The sequence below is a fragment of the Mya arenaria genome, chromosome 9 (assembly GCF_026914265.1).
Source record: "Mya arenaria isolate MELC-2E11 chromosome 9, ASM2691426v1".
NCBI lineage: Eukaryota > Metazoa > Mollusca > Bivalvia > Myida > Myidae > Mya > Mya arenaria.
This window is the reverse complement of record NC_069130.1, coordinates 24,959,756-24,979,408: the sequence shown is the minus strand read 5'-3', so window position 1 is coordinate 24,979,408 and position 19,653 is coordinate 24,959,756. Positions and strand designations below refer to the sequence as shown.

The window sequence follows — 19,653 nt, the reverse complement described above, 5'->3', positions numbered from 1 at the left end:
ATATTATATGATACTGAGTATTGCTTTGTACACATATATTCTGGATCGGAGGTCCATCTAGCGCATGCGCATGTTTGATTAAAACAAACAATATATGCAACTAGTACCGACGTACGCTGTGTTCTATTTTCAAGAGACAACACAATACATGTAATGGCCCCGAGCGAATAAACAGAAACACCTTTTGCACAGAAAACATGACAAACTTACAAAAACTGCAGGATCAAATATAACATAACGTCCCGAACCTGAAGAGTTGTGGCAGGGTACTGTCCCCTGTCCATCTTACTTTTAGTACTCTGCCTTTTTGTAGACCAGCATGAGTACATTTCTGCCTTTTTGAATAAAATGCTTAAGAATGTCATATTGTTATTTGCTTATAAATACATACAACCTTTACATAGTGGGCATTTGAAACCTATTTTTTGCTTTAATTAAACACAACCATAACATTTTTTGAAACAATTGTAATGCTCAAGTTCATCACAGCCCGATGAAATGTGGATTTATCTTTCTCGGCTAGCTTTACCTCTTTCGCAGCTCTGGGTCATTAAATACCTTAATACGGGGTACTACCCTTTTTCCGCATTCTACAATTTAAGCTATATTGGTATTAATTCCGCATAGAAACGGTTATGGTTGCACATAATTCGTTATCTGTCCTACAAAGTATGAGCTTTCATGACACTCGTAACGGACCATATACGCAAGATATCCGATTTGAAATCATCGTCAAAGAGTGCGGTGTCATACAATTACGAACTTACGTGATTTGCAGGACTGCAATGATTACTTTACTGTAAGGGAAGTAACACTGCGTGGAGTTTGTAAATTCCCAACATGCAATTTTATTTGATGCAAAGCTCCCCGTTAAAGCATAACTCAATGCTTGTTTAGTGCATCATAGGAAGGACAGCCGTTTTCCTAGATTAAAACACACATTCAGGAATGAACTGCGTTCATTCTTGCAACATAGTTGAGCGCAACAGCCACATAATCTTCCAGAACTTTTTGGAACTCTTACTCATTAGACCATCAATGTTATCTCTTTAATTAAGATGTTCTTTCTTAGTATAATAATATAATTCTTGGTACAATATAACATTGCCTAACTCAATCCCAAAACCTATCTCAAGTCCAAACCGGACTCAACCCGGATTTCGACCGGAATCTTTACTTCAAAGAGAAAATGATCCAACTTAAATACCAAGAATACGAGGCAAATGTGACAGCTTAACAACCAAAAGCACACACTTTTTTGTAATTAAAATGACAATTTATGCATTACTGTGCATTTGTACCAAGTCGGCTGTAAATCACTTACGCATTTATTAACAATCAAATATGCCCTACAATAAATACTAAATATTCAGTAAAAAGACAAATTTCCTTATAATCAAAAGCTAATTATGTCATAAAAATAACGATAATAAGACCATTATGTTACTACAGTGTTGACTATAGATGTTGTAATTATTTTATTTAGAGCATTTAAGGATATGGTGAGTACGCCTGTTATTCAGATAGTGTTCTCCTAAAGGCATACGGTGTTTATTGTACTCCATTAAATGTGCGGAATTTATTTGCAACGATACACTTGTAACACTGAACAAGTTGCATATTGTAGTGTTTATTTCCCTTTATCGTTCGTTTTGAGTTAAGTGTATTCTGCTTTGGCCTGCTACATGATTCTAGCGTGCGCTGGCAATGTTTGATGGGTCAACTATTATATATTATATGTTATTTATAATCGAAAAATGTTTTTGCCTTGGCAGAAATTCCTAAACTGGGCTATTTCCTTACGCCGTTCTACTATATTGGCGCTTTAACGTCACACTATAGTTTGGACACCGCTACATGAATTAGTGTCAATCTTTCACATGCGTTCGCCGCGGTTATGCATTAAGGAACCCTTCTCAGGGGGGTTTATTATAACCCACTGCTGGCAATGTATAATTGTAATGCAGATTTTTTACTTTTCATTTTAAGATCAGCTGAACGGTTATTGCTTGCCGAAAACATATATGCAAACACACGACATTTACGAAATCATATACATAGAAGTTATTATAGTGTGGGTATATGCGTATTATTTCTACTTAGATTGGATGTCAAATGGCCTGTTTTGAAATATTTCAAGACCAAAAAACTGTTGTGATATTTACAGTCTCAACAGAATTTGGACTTTTAAAGTTGAATTTAATTTTATGTTCTATCTCGAAATAAAATTCTTATTCTTGTTACGATTTAAAACTTTCAAGAAACTGGGGCCTAGTATTAATACTATTTTAGATACAATCTTTGCAAGAAACACTTTTGTTTTTCAAGCAGTACGTGTGTCTTGATGTTATTTATGACTTAATTTTGTCTGCAAAACATTATGTTATCCAGTTAAGGCCGGGGTTTGGTTTTCCATTCTTAAATGGGTCTCATGTGGTATCTGTTTTAGTGATGTTTTCTATAAAATATTTCTTAAAAACAACTTGCTAAATTGTTTATGGTTTCTGAATGAAGCTACACTTGTTTATGTATTTTATTGTAACCTTTTGATGAGTCTAAATTATGACGTTAGATTTTATTTCGTCTGGATGTTTTATATATTCCCAACGCTATCAGACGAGACTAAATTTATGCTGGTTTGATAGATGTTGGTTTGTAACCATGTTTGTTTCTCCCTTATTGAACAATTTCATCCTTAAATGTCAATTGCTTATTTTATGATTTTTTAAGGTCGTCTGTCTTTGTGTTTATACAATAATATCCGATTTACACGTACGCCACTTACAAATCAGTGGTCTCGTTTATTAAAAAAGAACGATTTATGATTTATGATTTAAGAGATAGAACAGAGCAGAACAGAACTCTAGTGTATATATCGTTTTATTCAGTTCTCACAATATATACAATGATAGAAGTAAACAATGTCCCTTCATGATTGATAAATTAAATAAGGTTATAAAATGCATGGATGCCTGAAAAAGAAAAAGATAAAGCATTAAAGCAGTTGATATCAAAATTAGATAATCAATAATATGTATTATGTATGTATATGTACGTAATATTATTAATACACATTTAATATATGTTATTCACAAACGATATCAGCTTATAATATAATTCAAATACTTTTAATATGCATATCGGTGAAACCTACACAATATTAAGATATGCAATTTGTAAACATGACAGGTAAGTTAATTATAATTTCTTAAACAAATGAACATTTCTATTTCTTAATTCAAAAGCCTTGTACACAATGATGTATACGTTATGTATTCTGACTGAAACATTCTTTAGCTGTTAAAATAGAGGGTCATCGAAAGTAATATCTAGGTATGTAATTATTCTTAGCTCAATATACATCTGGCATTCTAAAAAAAAATGAAACTCGTCTTCAAGTACATTACATTTAGGGCACAGTCTTTAATTCAAAGGACATCTCTTATTACTACCCATTTCTACGTTAAATCTATGTGCGTTCTTTATTGATTTTCTAAGTGAAATTCTATGTATTGGATTATAAACGCGGTACAAATAAGGTTAGAAATTAAAATAAACAAAAGTACTGTAAATATAACTCTTGAATATTTGAAAAAAAATATATATAGTTATCTTTTGCGATACGTCTTTCCCTGTTGTACAGACGTTTGAAAGAAAGAAACAACAAGTAATGGGTCAGTTGTTTATCTTATGATCTTCTGATATTTGAAAAAGGGATCCTTGATCGAATTCACTTTAGCCATAATTAAAAATCTTATCAGCGAAACAAGTGTATTGTCTAAGCAAGTAAAGCCTCATGGAATAAAATCATCCCTTCTGATAAAAAATATGTGTGAGACTTAAACGTACTGATATGTTTTGATGTCATGTTTCTATTGATGATTAAGTAGAACCAAAGCTTTAACAAATCAGCAACCATAGTGTAAGCGTATGTATTGTCCATTTAAAACGCTGACATTTTGGACGTTACACATATTCATTAACTGTAGATGTAGATCATTATTAATATAAGCAATTGCAATTTTCACGCATATGACACCTACCATCCCTTCGACTTCATTCTTTCTTCTTATATCGTTGATGAAATGATATTCTTATCCAGTGTAAAATTCAATAAAAATCGACAGAAGTATACGAAGTATTTCCATGATGAACACCATTTTTCAAGCAGGATAGGGAATTGATTTCTTAACCAACGGCGTTATGCAGACGGGAACTTGTCTGTGGTTCATATTTGTTATCCATTTTTGTTCAAAATACTGTAATCGACGTTCACAAACAAACACATTTGACCATAATATTTTTAAATGTTTAAGAAATGTACTTAACCATTGTGCAGTCGGGTAGAAGTCAGCCTATGGTATATCCGAAACCAAGGCCATTGACAATGCGCGTAACATTGTCTTTGCAAATCAACGATTAGTTAATATGCAAATGCAAACCGATGTAATTGGTAGTAAGGACTTTCTCTATGTTTTAAGCCAAGGACAAATGGTTGTTTTGTGTTGAATACAATGCATTGAGTTCGTAATAAGTTGTCCTACAGCCAGTTGTAACTAAATGTTATCACTAGGTCACTAAGCCATCGTGTTGCCGTAGTGTTCTCTAGAGCGTCGTTTGTTCTCGCCTTTTTATCAATCCAGTCTGGTACACTGTACACAGGAGTATGGTATAGTGGGAAATTGATGCATGTGTTATCTAGTATATCAAAATTACATAATTAACTTACAGAAAATGAATAAATAAGGTTACTGTACACGAGGGTATTTTACAAAGTGGAAGCATTGAATATTCAACGTGCGTGAGCCGGTCTGCCAAACATTATACATGGTATAGATAACGAAATAAATTCGTAAGGTAGACTTTAAAAGGTTTTTGTTAATCGATTACGTTTTTTAAACGATTCACTACGGAACACTACAAATGTTTGATTGCACTTAAAACAAACACATAATTTTTAGTTGTTTTACTACATACTCAAATTTTGATATGCAATAATATCCAAAACATTCTCAAGACCAAATTCGTGTATCAGACCCTCAATATGTTTCTTTTACAAAAACAATGTTTATTTTCTTCCGAACGCATCATTATGACTCAACGTTAGAATAACGCGTTGATGCGTTTCTTGTCTCGTTTGTTTTTCCCCTTGAACAATTGTTGTCCTTAGAATGTATGTTTCAATATTGGTGGTCATACAATAAGTAATTTTCAGGTTTCCTAGAATATATTTAGATGCACTCATTATTTTAATTTCGTTTGAACTGAACTCGTACATCAGTCAATTAGCGTGTGCCCATTAACAAAAGGAACGATTGATGATTCTCCAAACATATTGAAATGTAAATATTTGCCAATGAGGTCTCTTCCTCTATCAAAGACTTTGACAGGAAAAAACACAAAAGGTTTGTATTCTTTGGGGGTTTCTGATTTTCTGATAGTTGATTGATGTGTTCCTTGATCGAGTTTCACTCTTGGCATAATTGAAAATATTATCCGATATATCACCAAGAAAGATTGTTTTCTGTTCGCAAGAGAAAGGGCATGGGATGGAAAATAGTATGCCGTATGCCAAAGATGATAGACGGAGTCGTCCTTGTTTTTTGTGGACGCATGTACGTATATCTGCATTGCCGTCATTGGTGTGTGATTTGTGGACACACGTACGGCTATCTGCAGTATTTTTGGTCCTTTAAGCCACACTAATGTTAGCATTGCAATCGTCATTGTGCGTTTTGTGGACTGTTATACGAATAGCAGGATGTTTCTGGTCTTAAAGGTCACACGATTGTTTGCATTGCAGTCGTCATTGTACGTTTATTGTTCAGAAATACGAATATTTTGGATATTTATGGTCGTAAAGGTCACAATCTTGTTTGCATTGTAGGCGTATGTGTGTGTTTTGTGGTCAGTTGTACGAATATCTGTGATGTTTTCGGTCTGAAATGTAGCACTTTTGTTTGCACTAATATTTGTTGTGTGATCACATGAACGGATATTGGAGGGTTTTTGTTTGTAAAAGTCACAATATTGTTGGTATTTCAGTCGTCGTTGTGTGTTTTGTAGTCACATTGTAGTACATCTGTGATGCTTTCGGTCGTAACAGGCACAATTAATTTCGCATTGCTGTCGTCGCTTTGAACCGCTTTCATGTCCGTGTTGATGTAAACAAATGTTTCACAATACTTATGCTTATAGTTCGCCTAGCGTCTTCTTGTGCCCCTCATCTAATTAGCATCTCACCATTTTTGAAATATTAGACGATTTATCTATACATCTAATGCTCACAGTACATTTTAGATAATATATGTTGCATTACAATGATCTAGTTATTTCTTGATTTAAATATTCAATGGCAGAGGGCATATTATTCTGTTAACCTAGAACAGACTTTCGTTTATACAACTACCTTTTTTTGAGAACACAGTTCATAATACTATAAAAAACGTGTCAACCTTTGACCGCGCTCTGGCTCCTTAGGTGATAGAATACCAATAATGCCTTAAACATCATAGCGCAAATGGGAAGGTTGTGTATAATCTCCATACTGGTATCGTCATCGTAACAGTTCGCTACTACTTGCTTCCCTTACTGCTAACGTAGCTGTTCAATGAGATATCATAGCAGTAAAGTATTAAATTATAGAGGTCAGTCGAGCTGGTGATTGTCAACTTTCAATGGTTGACATTTGATGTTTGATCCATCTGGATATTGTGTCTGCTGGGTAAGTTTTCTGAAATATATTTGTTTGTATTTTCATTGTATTTAATAACAATACTAACGAGCTCTCAAAAACGTTTAAACATCAATCTTGGAACGAAATATCAAGTATTACCACAAAATACATCACAATTTGTGTTGAATATAATTACTTACAAATTAAAGGAAAAATGATTATATGTGTGTGTTTCTTTTAAAAACGATATTGACAAACCAGCTATAAGTCTAGTTATAGTTGTTTAATAAGCCCACTATAACAATGAACTTAGTTAACTAGTACCTCTTTTCAAATCATATAATGTTAATTTATATATAGAGGTTTTGAATTTCACCAAAATTTCACTAAAGTTTGGAGTTTGTTAGAAAAGTGATGTTTTAGAAAATAAGTAAAGATAACATTTTGGCAGAACTATCAGTTGAGATCGTAAGCGTTGGTCATTTTTAACATATTAAAAACAATTTCTAAATACTTAAGCTGCTTGATTGTATATGGCCTTATTTGTGTTTTTATACTTCTTAACATTTGTTTTGTTTGTTTTTATTTGTACATTTATTTCAACTTTTTGAAATACGTCTTATTTAAAATTGTCTTCTTTAAACTCCGTGCTTATAATTTCTCATAACTATTTTTCATTTAGACCGTCTTCTTTTAGATAAATTATCGTTCCTTTGCATAAAATTCTCTTTACGCACACATACTGAAGTACGCCGCCTTTGGTAATAAACGTTCTTTTTTATTCAAGTTACTTGTTGAAAACCTAACGAATGCCATTTATCCAATAAATTTAACACTTGTTTTCATTTCGTTTAAGGCAACACTATCAAAGTCCCAAAAATGAAAGGCCACATCATACAAATCCTGTTGGTTGAAACCAGTATAATGATTTTCTCTTGACGTGACAAAATTACTGAAAGTCTTCTCCATTTTCTCTGCTTATTATTATTGAAAGCTGCTCATGCTTAGTATTTTCACAATTATATTTCGTTGTACCAGGAACATGTTTTTATCTTAATTTGTATAATATTAACATTTTAAACAGAACTTGGACTGTAAAAGCAAATCTGTTAAAATCTTAAAACAAAATACTTAAGATTGTGTCGAAACTGATACCTACACTTAATCATATAAAAGATACAACGCTGTAAGAAACACTTGTGTTTCTCCAGCAGTACGTGTGTCTTGTTGTTTTTAATGATAAAATTTTGTCTGCAAATACATATTATGTATCCAATTTAGGCATTGGTTTGGTCTCACGTATGTAGATTGGTCTCGTGTGGTTTCGGTATTAAGTGAAGTTTACTATGTATTTACTTCAATGCTTCTTGCTGAATTGTTATGGTTTCAGATGTTTAAGAATAAAGGTACACTTTTATGTGTATTGTAATCGTGAAGTATAAATTTATTGTCGTCTGGATATTTGAAATGTTTACAGCACTTTTCAATGAGACCCTCTTTCATTACAGTTTAATAGACATACTTAGGTTGATTTCTTTTTTGTATCCCCTGTTTTAAAATATTTCCCTTAAAATTTGAATTATTAGTTTCATTAATTCTTCAGATCGTCTAGCTCTGTTAGTATACAATACTATCCGATGTGCACGTATGTTACTTAATATACTACTTATTAGTACTACTACTTACTGATATGTTTTTCCTGTGTTAAAGACGATTGAAAGAAAGAAACACCAATGTTTTTGGGTTCAGCGATTTATCTTATGATATTCTGATAGTTGATATATGTGGTCCTTGATCGAGTTCACTGTAGGAATAATTGAAAGTATTATCATTGAAACAAGTCTATTTTTCTAAGCACGAAAAGTCGCTGGGGATAAAAACAAGTCTATTTTTCTAAGCACGAAAAGTCGCTGGGGATAAAAATATCCCTGTTTAATAAATAATGCGTGTGAGATGGAAACGTACTGGTTTGGTTCGTGGGTTTGTTTCTTTTTATGATTGTGTAGTAGTATTGTTTTGACGAACAATAACCAATTTAAAAGTAATTGTATTATCCACGTGAAATTCTTTAATATTTGACATAACACAGCATTAATTTACTGTATTTAAATTAAATTACAATTACTATAAGTAATTGCAATTCGCATGCATATTATACATATCATCCCTCCATAGAAACCCGTTCTCTTCATATCGACGATATAATGGGATTCTTATCCAGTGCAAATTTGCTGAAACATCAATATACGTAATGATGATGTAGAGCCTAGCTTTTATAATTTATGGTGATAAACAGACGGGAACTTTTCTGTGTTCCTATTATCTGTCCATTATCGTTCAGAAAATGGTAATCAAACCAGCACTTTACACAAATATATATTTAAAGTTAAAAGAAATGTACTTAACCGTTGTGCACTCCAGTAGATGTTGCCTATTTCAAATAAGAAACAAATAACATTGAAAATACTCGTTTGATTGTCTTTGCAAATTAACGATACATATGAATATGCAAATCCGATTCAATTGGTAGTTAGAATTTGCGCTTTTATTCATGGTCAAGATTAAATTGATGTTTTTTATTGAATTCAATGCATTGATTTCTAAACGAGTTGTCATACAGCCAGTTGTAACTAATTGTTATCACTATGTCACTCAACATCCGTATTACCGTGGTGTTATAATATATTCAAATACAAACCGATTTCATTGGAAGTAAGTGTTTTCGCTATTTTCCGTGGTCAAGGTCGTGATGAATACAACGCCATTTTCACCATGGTAAGTTTTGAAATGGATATTATGAATTGATTACAACTGATTGATTGCGAAATTAGCAGTGCTACAACCAGTTGATACTAATTCTTATCACTATGTAACTCAGCCAGCGTGTTGCCTGATCATTCTCTAGAGCGTCGTTTTTTCTCGCCAATTTATCAATTAAGTCTGGTACACTGTACACAAGGGCAACATTTATTATGAATATTGATGCATATGTTGTATCGTATATTGAAAATACGTAAAAAAATAAGGTTACTATGCATAAAGGTATTTTACAAAGTTAACATGACAGCATTAACTATTTAACATGCTTTAACATATGTTCCGAACATTATTTGTATATATAATCAACTTATTAAAATGAAATTCGTAAGTTCTGCCTTAAAAGATTTTTTTAAATGACGGAACACTTTTGCATATTTCCATTATAATATTGTCCGTAATTTGAAGTTGTTTTGGTATATATACGTATTTTCGAATCGCACTCATACCATGCACATCATTAAGAACCCATTTGTGTTTCAGACTATCAATGTGTTTGTAATGATAAAATGTTTTCCAAACACATCATAATGATCCAAGAATCAACATATCGCGTTAATGCTTTTTTTTTTTGCTTGCTTTTTTCCTTTCAACAAGGGTTGTCCTCAGAACGTGTGTTTAAATATGTGGGGAGGGGGGTCAAACAACTAGTATTTACTATTGTTTCCCGGTATTTACTCAGATGTACTACTAATTTCAATTTTGAGCCAAATTCGTAAATTAGACAATCAGCATGTCCCGTTTAATAAAATAAACAATTTATGATTTCCCAGACATATTTGAATATATGTCTTTGCCAACGTGACGTCCCCCCGGTATCAAAGACCTTTGACAAGAAGAACAGCAAAAGTTTGTATTATTTTGGGAAGTTTCTGATTTTCTGGTGGTTGATTGATGTTTTCATGATCGAGTTTCACACTTGGCATAATTGAAAATATTATCCGATATATCAGCAAGAGAAATTTGTTTCTGTAAGAGGGACATGCGATAGAAATTTGTCTTTCGTATGACATAGGTTGAGTGACAGAAATTCACTTTGTGTTTTGTGATCACATGCACGTTTTTCTGTGACAAGATTTGGTCGTAAAAGTCACACAATTGCTATACATAATGGCAAAGCCTTGTTATTTGTAGCAGCGTTACTTTTAAAAGCAAGCTATTTACGTGCAGATTTTTTCTCTTATCGTTTGTCGAACGATGTTTGTGAAACATTTACCAGATCCCTACTGCATTTAGGAGTTTGGAAAGCAATCCCGGATTTAAATTTGGTTGAAGTATATACATATTGCATTGTGTATCTATGAATCATGATCGTGGTAGATTCAAGCTAGATACCGGGCTTCAGCCTACAATATTGTGTTGTTGTCCAAACTGTTGTCTGATCTTCTCCGTGATAGCTATTGGGTATATACCTAGCTACATGAACCTAGCTAGTTTTCATTGTGTCATTGTCCCTACTAGCAAATGATCTAGTCCTTGCTTTCTACTGGGCTTGACCCTGTAAAAATTTATTTCTGGGCTTGTTTTTATTAGCAACTGGTCCTGCTAGATGTTGGGCTTGTCCCCAGCAGCTTGTTCCTGTCATCGTTTTTGCTTGTTTTGACTTGCAACTGGTCTTGTAACCTATTAGACTTGTCCATGCCAGCTCGTCCCTGTCAGTTACTGCACATTTTTCTGCTTAATTATGGGCTTGTCAACACCAGTTTGTCCCTGTCAGTTACTGCACAAGCCCCTGCTATATGTTGGCCTTGTCCACACAAGCAATTTCCTTTTACTGAGCATGTCCAAGATAGCTGTTGGGATTGTCAATACCTCATTGTCCCTGTCTTTTACTGAGCATGTCCAAGATAGCTGTTGGGCTTGTCAATACCTCATTGTCCCTGTCAGTTACTGAACATGTCCCTGCTAGCGGTTGGCCTTGTGCTCACCATGTGCCCCCGTTAGCTTGTCAGCTCGCCCCTGTTGGCTACTGTGCCTGTTTCGCTTATTTTGGCCAGCAACTGGTATTATGTACTGTTGACAATTACTGCGCATGTCCCCATTAGCTGCTGTGCTTGTCCCGGTCAGCTTGTCCCTACTAGCTAATGGGTAGTCCCAGCTAAAACTTATATTATGTTAGGTGGGAATTAAGTTACTAAACGTTAGTTAATTTACAGCAAGCTATAATGTTCATAACATCGATTGGCAGGCGATTGTTTTATGTTCACCTTAAACACAATTTCCTTCAGAACAATTGTCTACAGTCACCTCATATGACAACATAATTAAATTAATTTTACTAAAAAAATGGCATCCCGTTATCGCGCTCTGGCGCCGTAGTGGATGGAATTCCAATACTACCTTTGACATCATAGCGCAAATGGGAAAGCTGAATAATCTCCTTACTGGTATCCATCGTAACAGTTGGCTATTACTTGCTTCCCTTACTGCTCTCGTATCTGTTCATAGAGATATCATAGCATTTGAGAATTGAATTCTAGTTGTCATTCGAGCTGATGATTGTCAACTTTCAATGGTTGATATTTGATGTTTGATCCTTCAGGATATTTGAGTCTGCTGGGTAAGTTTACTTGTTAATATATGTTTACATTTTGATTATCTAATAAAAAAATGCAAGTATTTAAACACAAAGCTGGTGTCGAAATGTCTAAAATAGACAGAAAATACATTATAATTTGTGTTGGATATATATACTTATATAAATATAATAAGGACTTGCATATTGATAGTGTGTGAATGTTTGAAATGGCAGAACAACTTTTAGGCTGATCATGGTTGTTTTATAAGACCACTATAACAATGAATTAGTTAAACTAATTTCCTTTAGAAAATCATATAAAGTGAGATTGATAAAAAGCTTTAAAACTCCACCAAAATCCGAAGTTGTTTGTAAAAGAGGTGTCTTTTTAAATAAATAATTATAGTTTTTTTTGTCAGAACTGTTTACATCTTAGCCGTTTGACAATGTTAATAGATTATAAACATCACATTCTTATTACTGTTAAGGTGATTGATTAGATTTGTCTTATATATTGATTTTTACTTCGGTATAATCCTATTGTTTTTTAAAACAAATTGTAATTAGGTTCAACAAAATTAAATTCATCTTATTCTAGAAGTTAAACGTTTTGTTAGGTATTATTAAAATTCCTGGTATTCTGTAGAAATATATTGCTTTTCAGAATTTCTTCTTTTAAAGAAATAATGGTTCCTTCGCAAGAAATTCTCTTTTCACAAACGCAGCATAGTACTCCGTCTATTGTCATAAACGTATATTCACTCAAGTTCGTTGTTCAAAACCTAATGAATGGCATTCATACAAGTAACATCGCACTATTATCTTCATTTCGCTACAGGCAAAACAAACAAACTCCCGCAAATGAAATGGCACATCTTAAAAATCCTGGTAATGAAAACATAATAAAAAATGTTTTTCTTTCGTGACTCAATTGCTCAGGGTATTCTTCATTTTCTCTGCTGATTATTGTATCTTAAGCTCATGATTAGTATTGCGAAAATGATATTTCAGTGTATCAGCGGCGTGTTTTATTTATCTAAAAGGAAACCATAAACTCATGATTATATTGTATGATGTTGGACTGATTATCCAGAACTTTAACTCCCATTAATTAATGCTTGTGTAGTATCATAATTACTTAGAAGTGTTTAATCTTTGTCACGGCATTTACAAGACTACAGACTTTACAAATAAGACCGAAATAATTAACACAGTATGTGTTAACATGCGCGCTTCAAGCGTTTACCCTAAAACATATTGTGTTATTTAGGCCAACCAATAGAATGTTTTAATCCGGTTTCATGCCCAAAATAAATAGGCAACGTAGATCGGAAAAAATGGAATATTTTTTTAGAATTTTTTTTTTTTCAACATAATTATCTGTTACCAAATACTTAAATTATTCGTTATAATCCAGTATCAGCAGCGCTGATATTGTAAAAAATATACATTTTTTTTAAATTTTAAATAGATTAAAATCAAACAAATGAAAACAAAACAAAAATTAAAGGCATTAAAAACGGGGAAGGTCGAGAAACCAGAAACATTTGTATATGCCTTAAATACACGCGGGCATCACACCACTTCAAAACCTGCGACCTTTGGGTCATTTGATTCCAACATCGGTAAGATTTCCTGATGCATTAAGGATGCGATGCAAGATTGTTTAAAACATGTAAATGCAAAACAAATCCCCACTTTACCTGGCTTTTTGATTTCGAGTAAAAATTGCTAGTGAGAAAAATAATTATGAACGGTTAATTAATAATAAGCAAACTGGATTGTTTCAAAATGAGAAACGTATAAGAAGGAAAAATGTATCAGTGAATTAAACAGAATTTAAAGACCATACATCGTGATGAATATTAAACGTCGTCGACGTGGGCTTTACATATAATAAGAGGCTGTTTCATCCAGAACCATTAGAGCAATGTTGTATAAAACAATGTTACATGACGAACGGACGATGGCTTCGATAATTTTACAAGGCACATCTGAAAGCTAAATTACCCATCGTGATATCTAATTTGATGCAATGTTCCCTGCTGAAGCATGAGTTATTGTTTTGTTTAATGTATTTTGGAAGGGGTACCGTATTCCTATGTTTGGAAAACACAAATTACCAGGAGGAGCTACGTTAAATCCACATGCATGATGTTGTCCGTTGATTTTCAATTTGCTTTTGTCTATGCACTTGAGAAATTGGTGTTTACGTCTGTTGTCTAAGGCATACGATGGTGAAAACATTTACAGATAATATATTGACCGTAAAAATTGCATTATATACTTATGTTTTGTTTTCTGTTATCAAAACTGTAAGAAATGGCTTGTTGTAATGATATTTTCTCTCTATCGTTTCGTTCATTTTGGGCTCAGGTTCAGTTACTAAGGCCAGTCACATGACTCTGACATACCCTCTGACAAGCTCTACTAAACAAAATGTAACCGGATAAATATACATTAATTCGGTATTCAGAACATTACGTATTTGCCTTTTCAGGTACTGGTCAACCTATCATTGGCGTTCGCCTTTTGTTAAAACAGTATTTATTTCAAAAGAGCATTAAATGGATACTCAAAGTTATAGCATAATCAATAATGAATGTTTTTTAAGGTAACAATACATAAAAGAAAAACAATTGATATATGCACAAAACAAAATCATTTCGACAGAATTAAGAAGGAAGCTTCATAGCTTATAATTTGCCTCGCTTCTGTTACTATGCATCGCTTCTGTTGATCGCCGTTGTATGCTAGGGGCTTATTTACGTTACAATCAAAGTAGTTTGCCGGTACTTGGAATGCTGTCTAGTCTGGCTGTAATGCATTAAGGAACTCTTCTCACAAATTATCTGGTTATGCAATGCAAGTATGTCTATTACTGACAATGTTGAATTGTGATGTTCTCTCCACATCATTTTAGTATCAGTAATTGCTTAAAATATTACGGAAAAATATTATGAAAAATAAGTTAACTGAATAACAGATATAAAGATATTAAAGATTGTATACATGCTCAATTTTCCTACTTAAATTGGACGTCAAATGACCTGTCTTAAATCTATCAGGGCCAAGAAGCTTGTTTGTTGTTTTATTTTAAATATTATTGTTTCTGCATAAAAAATCCTTAAAAATGATACAAAAAAATATAAGATCACTAAACGTCCAAAAGTCATACATTTGTAAATCGGAATAATTATTCTGATATGTCCTGTGTACAATTATCATCCTTAACAGTATTTGGACTTTAAAAGAAAAAAATGTTTATTTTTGAATAAGATACTTCAGCTTGTGTCGCTTTATAACTTTTGTAATTGGTAATTATTTCATATTTTCTGCATATATATCAAATTATCCAATTAATGCCTGGGTTTGGTTTAGTGTACTTAAAATGGTCTCGTGTTATGTCTGGTTTTTAGTGATGTGGACTATTATCTTTCTTACTTAAATGCAACTTGTTAAAACGTTTATTGTTTCGATTTTTTTTTAAAGCTACACTTTTATGGGCATTGTTATTGTAACCTTTAATTACTCTAAATGGTGACATATATTTTTTTTTTCGTCAGGATTTTTAAGATGTTCGCAAGACTATTTAACGAGACCAGATTTATGACGGTTTAATAGATGTAGATTAGTTTCCTTTTTCATTTCTCATTTATTTAAAATGTTGTCTTCAGATTTGGAGTAATTTATTTTATAAAGTCTTACGTTTTAGTTTTTTGTGTATACAATAATATCAGACGTGCATGTTTGTTACTTCCAGACAAAAGGTATTGTTAATCCAAAAAGAACGATTTATGTGTTTTTAGTGATATTGTCATTCCCATGTAAAAGACAATTGCAAGAAAGAAACATCAAAATGTTTGGATCCAAGGGTTTTTTGGAAGATCTAATAATTGATCAATGTGTTCCTTGATCGAATTCAATTAATGCATAATTGAAATAATTATCAGCGATACAAGTGTATTTTCTAAGCAAGAAAAGTCGCGGTGGATAAAAATGTCCCCTCTGAAATAAATGTGTATGAAACGGAAGAGCACTGGTATGTTTTATGGTCATGGTTTAATTGATGATTATGTAGAAACTAAGTTTGATACATCAGCAACCATAGTATTATAGTAAGTACATTGACCATTCGAAACGCTTTAATTTTGGTCAGCACATAATTCATTAACTGTATTTAGATGTAGATCGCTTTGAACATGCGTGATTGCATTTCGCACGCATATGGTACATACCATCCCACAGACTTGACTCTTTTTTCTGAGATCGTTGATGTTATGGAATTCTTATTTTGTGTTAAATTCAACAAAAATCGACATAAGTATAAGAGGTACTTCCATGACGAACATCATTTTTCAAGCTGAATAGGGAATTGCTGGTATTAACAACTGTGGTATACAGAGGTGAACTTTTCTGAGGTTACTATTTTCTGTCAAATATAGTCAATGTTTTGTTATCGACTTCCAAAAACCTACACATAAGACATTGATATTTGTTTTGTTTTTTACTTAACCGTTGTGCAACCCGGTAAACGCAATCTATGGTAGATCAGAAACCACCGAAACTGTAAATGCGCATACGATTGTCTTTGCAAATCAACGATAAATAACTATGAAAATGCCATCCAATTTAATTGGTAGTTAGGGGTTTCCATATGTTCTGTGACCAATGTCATTTTTCGTATAAAGCCACTATCACCACTAACATGTTTTGTATTGAATTCAATTGATTACTTTTGTAATAAGCAGTCTTACAGCTAGTTTTAATTAAATTTCATTACTCTGTCACTCAGTCATCGTGTTGCCGGAGATTCTCTAGAGCGTCGTTTGTTCTCGTCTTTTTATCAATACAGTCTGGTACACTGTACACAAGGGCATATTATGTTGTAAAAATTGCTGTATATTTTATGATTTTGTATATTGAAATTACATAATAAACTTACAGGAAAATGAATAAATAACGTTACTATACACAAGAGTAATTTACAAAGTAAACATGCCAGCATTGAATAACCAACATGTTTTACTCGGTGTTCTGAACATTTTATGTAACCAACTTATGGAAATTAAATTCGTACGGTATAGTTTGAAAAAAGGTGTTCGATTAAATTTGTTTAATGTTTCAATGAAAGCATTTTCATTTATTACATTTGACGTAATTTTAAGTTGTTTTACTCTATACTCGTATTTTCGATATTCACTCGTTAAGACCACATTTGTGCGTCAGAATATCAGTGTTTTTCGTTTAACAAAAGGAATGATTATTTTCTTCCCAAACGCATCAAAATGACCCCCAAAAAATAATATAGCTTTGATGCGTTTCTTGTCTCGTTTGTTCTTTTTCCCTTTTAACAATTGCTGTCCTCAAAATGAGTGGTTCGATATGGGTGGTCAAACAATGAGTAATTTTTAAGGTTACCAAGTACATACTAAGATGCACTCATAACCTCAATTTCTTTTGAGCAAAGTTCGTACATCAGACAGTCAGTGAGACCCGTTTAATAAAAGGAACGATTTATTAGTTCCCTAACGTATTGGAAGGAATAGTTTTGCCAACGGGATGTCCCCCAAATAAAAAAGACCTTTGACACGAAGAACCACCAACGATTTGTATTATTTGGTGGAGTTTCTGATGTTCTGATGGTTGATTGATGTGTTCCTTGATCGAGCTGCACACTTGGCAGATGGCATAATTGAAAATATAATCCGATATATCAGCAAGAGAAATTGCTTTCTGTACGCACAAATAGAAAGGCAATAGATAAGAAATAGCCCTTCGTAAGACAACGGTTGAGTGACGGAACTGTACTTTATGTTTTGTTATCACATGTAGGTTTGTTCGTGATATTTTCGGTCGTCAAAGTCACACTTTTGCTAGAAATTGTGGCATACTTGTTATTAGTAGAAGCCTAACCTTAAAGGGTATGATATTCACTTTTTTCTGTCATCGTTTGTGCTAAAGTCTTATAACAATTGTCGAACAATATGTGTGAAACATCTCTCAGATTCCTTTTTATAATTAATTTATTTGGATAGGAACCTCCGATTTTAAATGTGTTTGTGCACATACATATACTCGTTTGATTAGCAACTGGTCTTGCTAGCTTTTGAGCTTTTCCTATCGGTTTCTGTGCTTGCCTTAACTAGCAATATGTATTGCTTGCTGTCAGGCGTACCCATGCCAGCTAGTCCTTGTCAGCCTATTTGCTTGGTATTACTAGCAACTCGTTTTGCTTACAGTTGGGCTTATCCACGTTCGTCTATCCCTGTCCTCCGTTACTGTGCTTGTCCTCAATAGCTGTAATGCTTGTCCCTGTCAGCTCGCTTCTGCTTCCTACTAGGTTGTCCCAGCTAAAACCTATATTCTGTAACATGGGAATTAAGTATTTATTTCTAACATCAAGCTGTATTTTGCAGAGGGCATTTATTTATATTCAACTTGAACACAATTTCCTTTCGAACATTTGTATGCAGACACCTTGTATGTGAACATAATTAAATTATTTTTACTTAACAATGACGTCCCTTTACCGCGTTCTGGCTCCGTAGTGGATGGAATTCCAATACTACCTTTAACATCATAGCGCAAATGGGAAGGCTGGGTATAGTCTCCTTACTGGTATAGCCATCGTAACAGTTCGCTATTACTTCCTTCCCTTACTGTTCTTGTAGCTGTTCATAGAGATATCATAGCATTAGTATTGAATTCTAGAGGTCATTTGAGCTGGTGATTGTCAACTTTCAATGGTTGACATTTGATGTTTGATCCTTCTGGATATTTGAGTCTGCTGGGTAAGTTAACCTGTAAATATTTGTTAGCATTTTGAATATTTCATCGAAATAATTGCGATGTACACGTTTATACAAACAAGTGGGTCGAAATGTCAAATATTGCCACAAAATACATTTATGTTATAGTTTTAGTTGGATATAACTATTTACACAAATAATGACAAATTAATTGTTTTTCTTTTCGTTTTTAAAATGGCAAAACAGCTATAAGGTTATTCATGGTTGTTTGATAAAACACCCTCTTCCCTTTAAAAAAACAAATTAAAGTATATGTAAATAAATTGATATTTTCACCAAAAGCAGAGTTCGTTAGAAAAAGTGATGTTATAACAAACAAGTAATAATAACTACCTTTGGCAGAACTTGTATTTTATATTTTATGAGTTGGTCAATTTTAAGATATTAATAATATCGAATCGTTAATACTTTAGCTACTTGATTAGAGGTGTCCTACTTCGTGTTTTCTTACTTCGTTATATTTGTTTTGTATTGTTTTTTTTTATTTGTTAATAGGTTTCAACATCATTGAAATTCATCTGATGTTATATTCATTTCATTTAAAACTCCTAGCTATTCCTCACAAAGATTACTTATTTAAATTGTTTGTGTTTTTTTTTTCAAGGAAACAATTGTTTCTTATTGCATTTAATCGTCTTAGCACATATACACAGTGCCAATGCTTATAAACGTATCTTTTATTCAAGGTCGAGGTTCAGAATTAAATGAAAGGAAACCATACAAGAAACATAGCACTGTTTCTCATTTCGCCACAGGCAAAACAAACACACTCCCAATAATAAAATAACATATCTTTGTGGAAACAGAAAATATTAATTGAAATACAAAAA

General features: G+C 33.0%; 1 protein-coding gene across 2 annotated transcripts in view; it reads left to right on the top strand.

The window, feature by feature from the left end:
• The first annotated feature begins 11,979 nt into the window (after positions 1-11,979).
• LOC128245680 (G-protein coupled receptor dmsr-1-like) overlaps positions 11,980-19,653 on the top strand; it is a 102,677-nt gene continuing 95,003 nt past the window's right edge. Inside the window, exon 1 of one of the 2 annotated variants that reach the window (XM_052963903.1) lies at positions 11,980-12,053. The gene's annotated coding sequence lies outside the window, so the exon portion shown is untranslated. Of the gene's footprint in view, positions 12,054-18,670; positions 18,806-19,653 lie in introns of those variants that run through there. The other variant, XM_052963902.1, reaches the window with a different exon arrangement.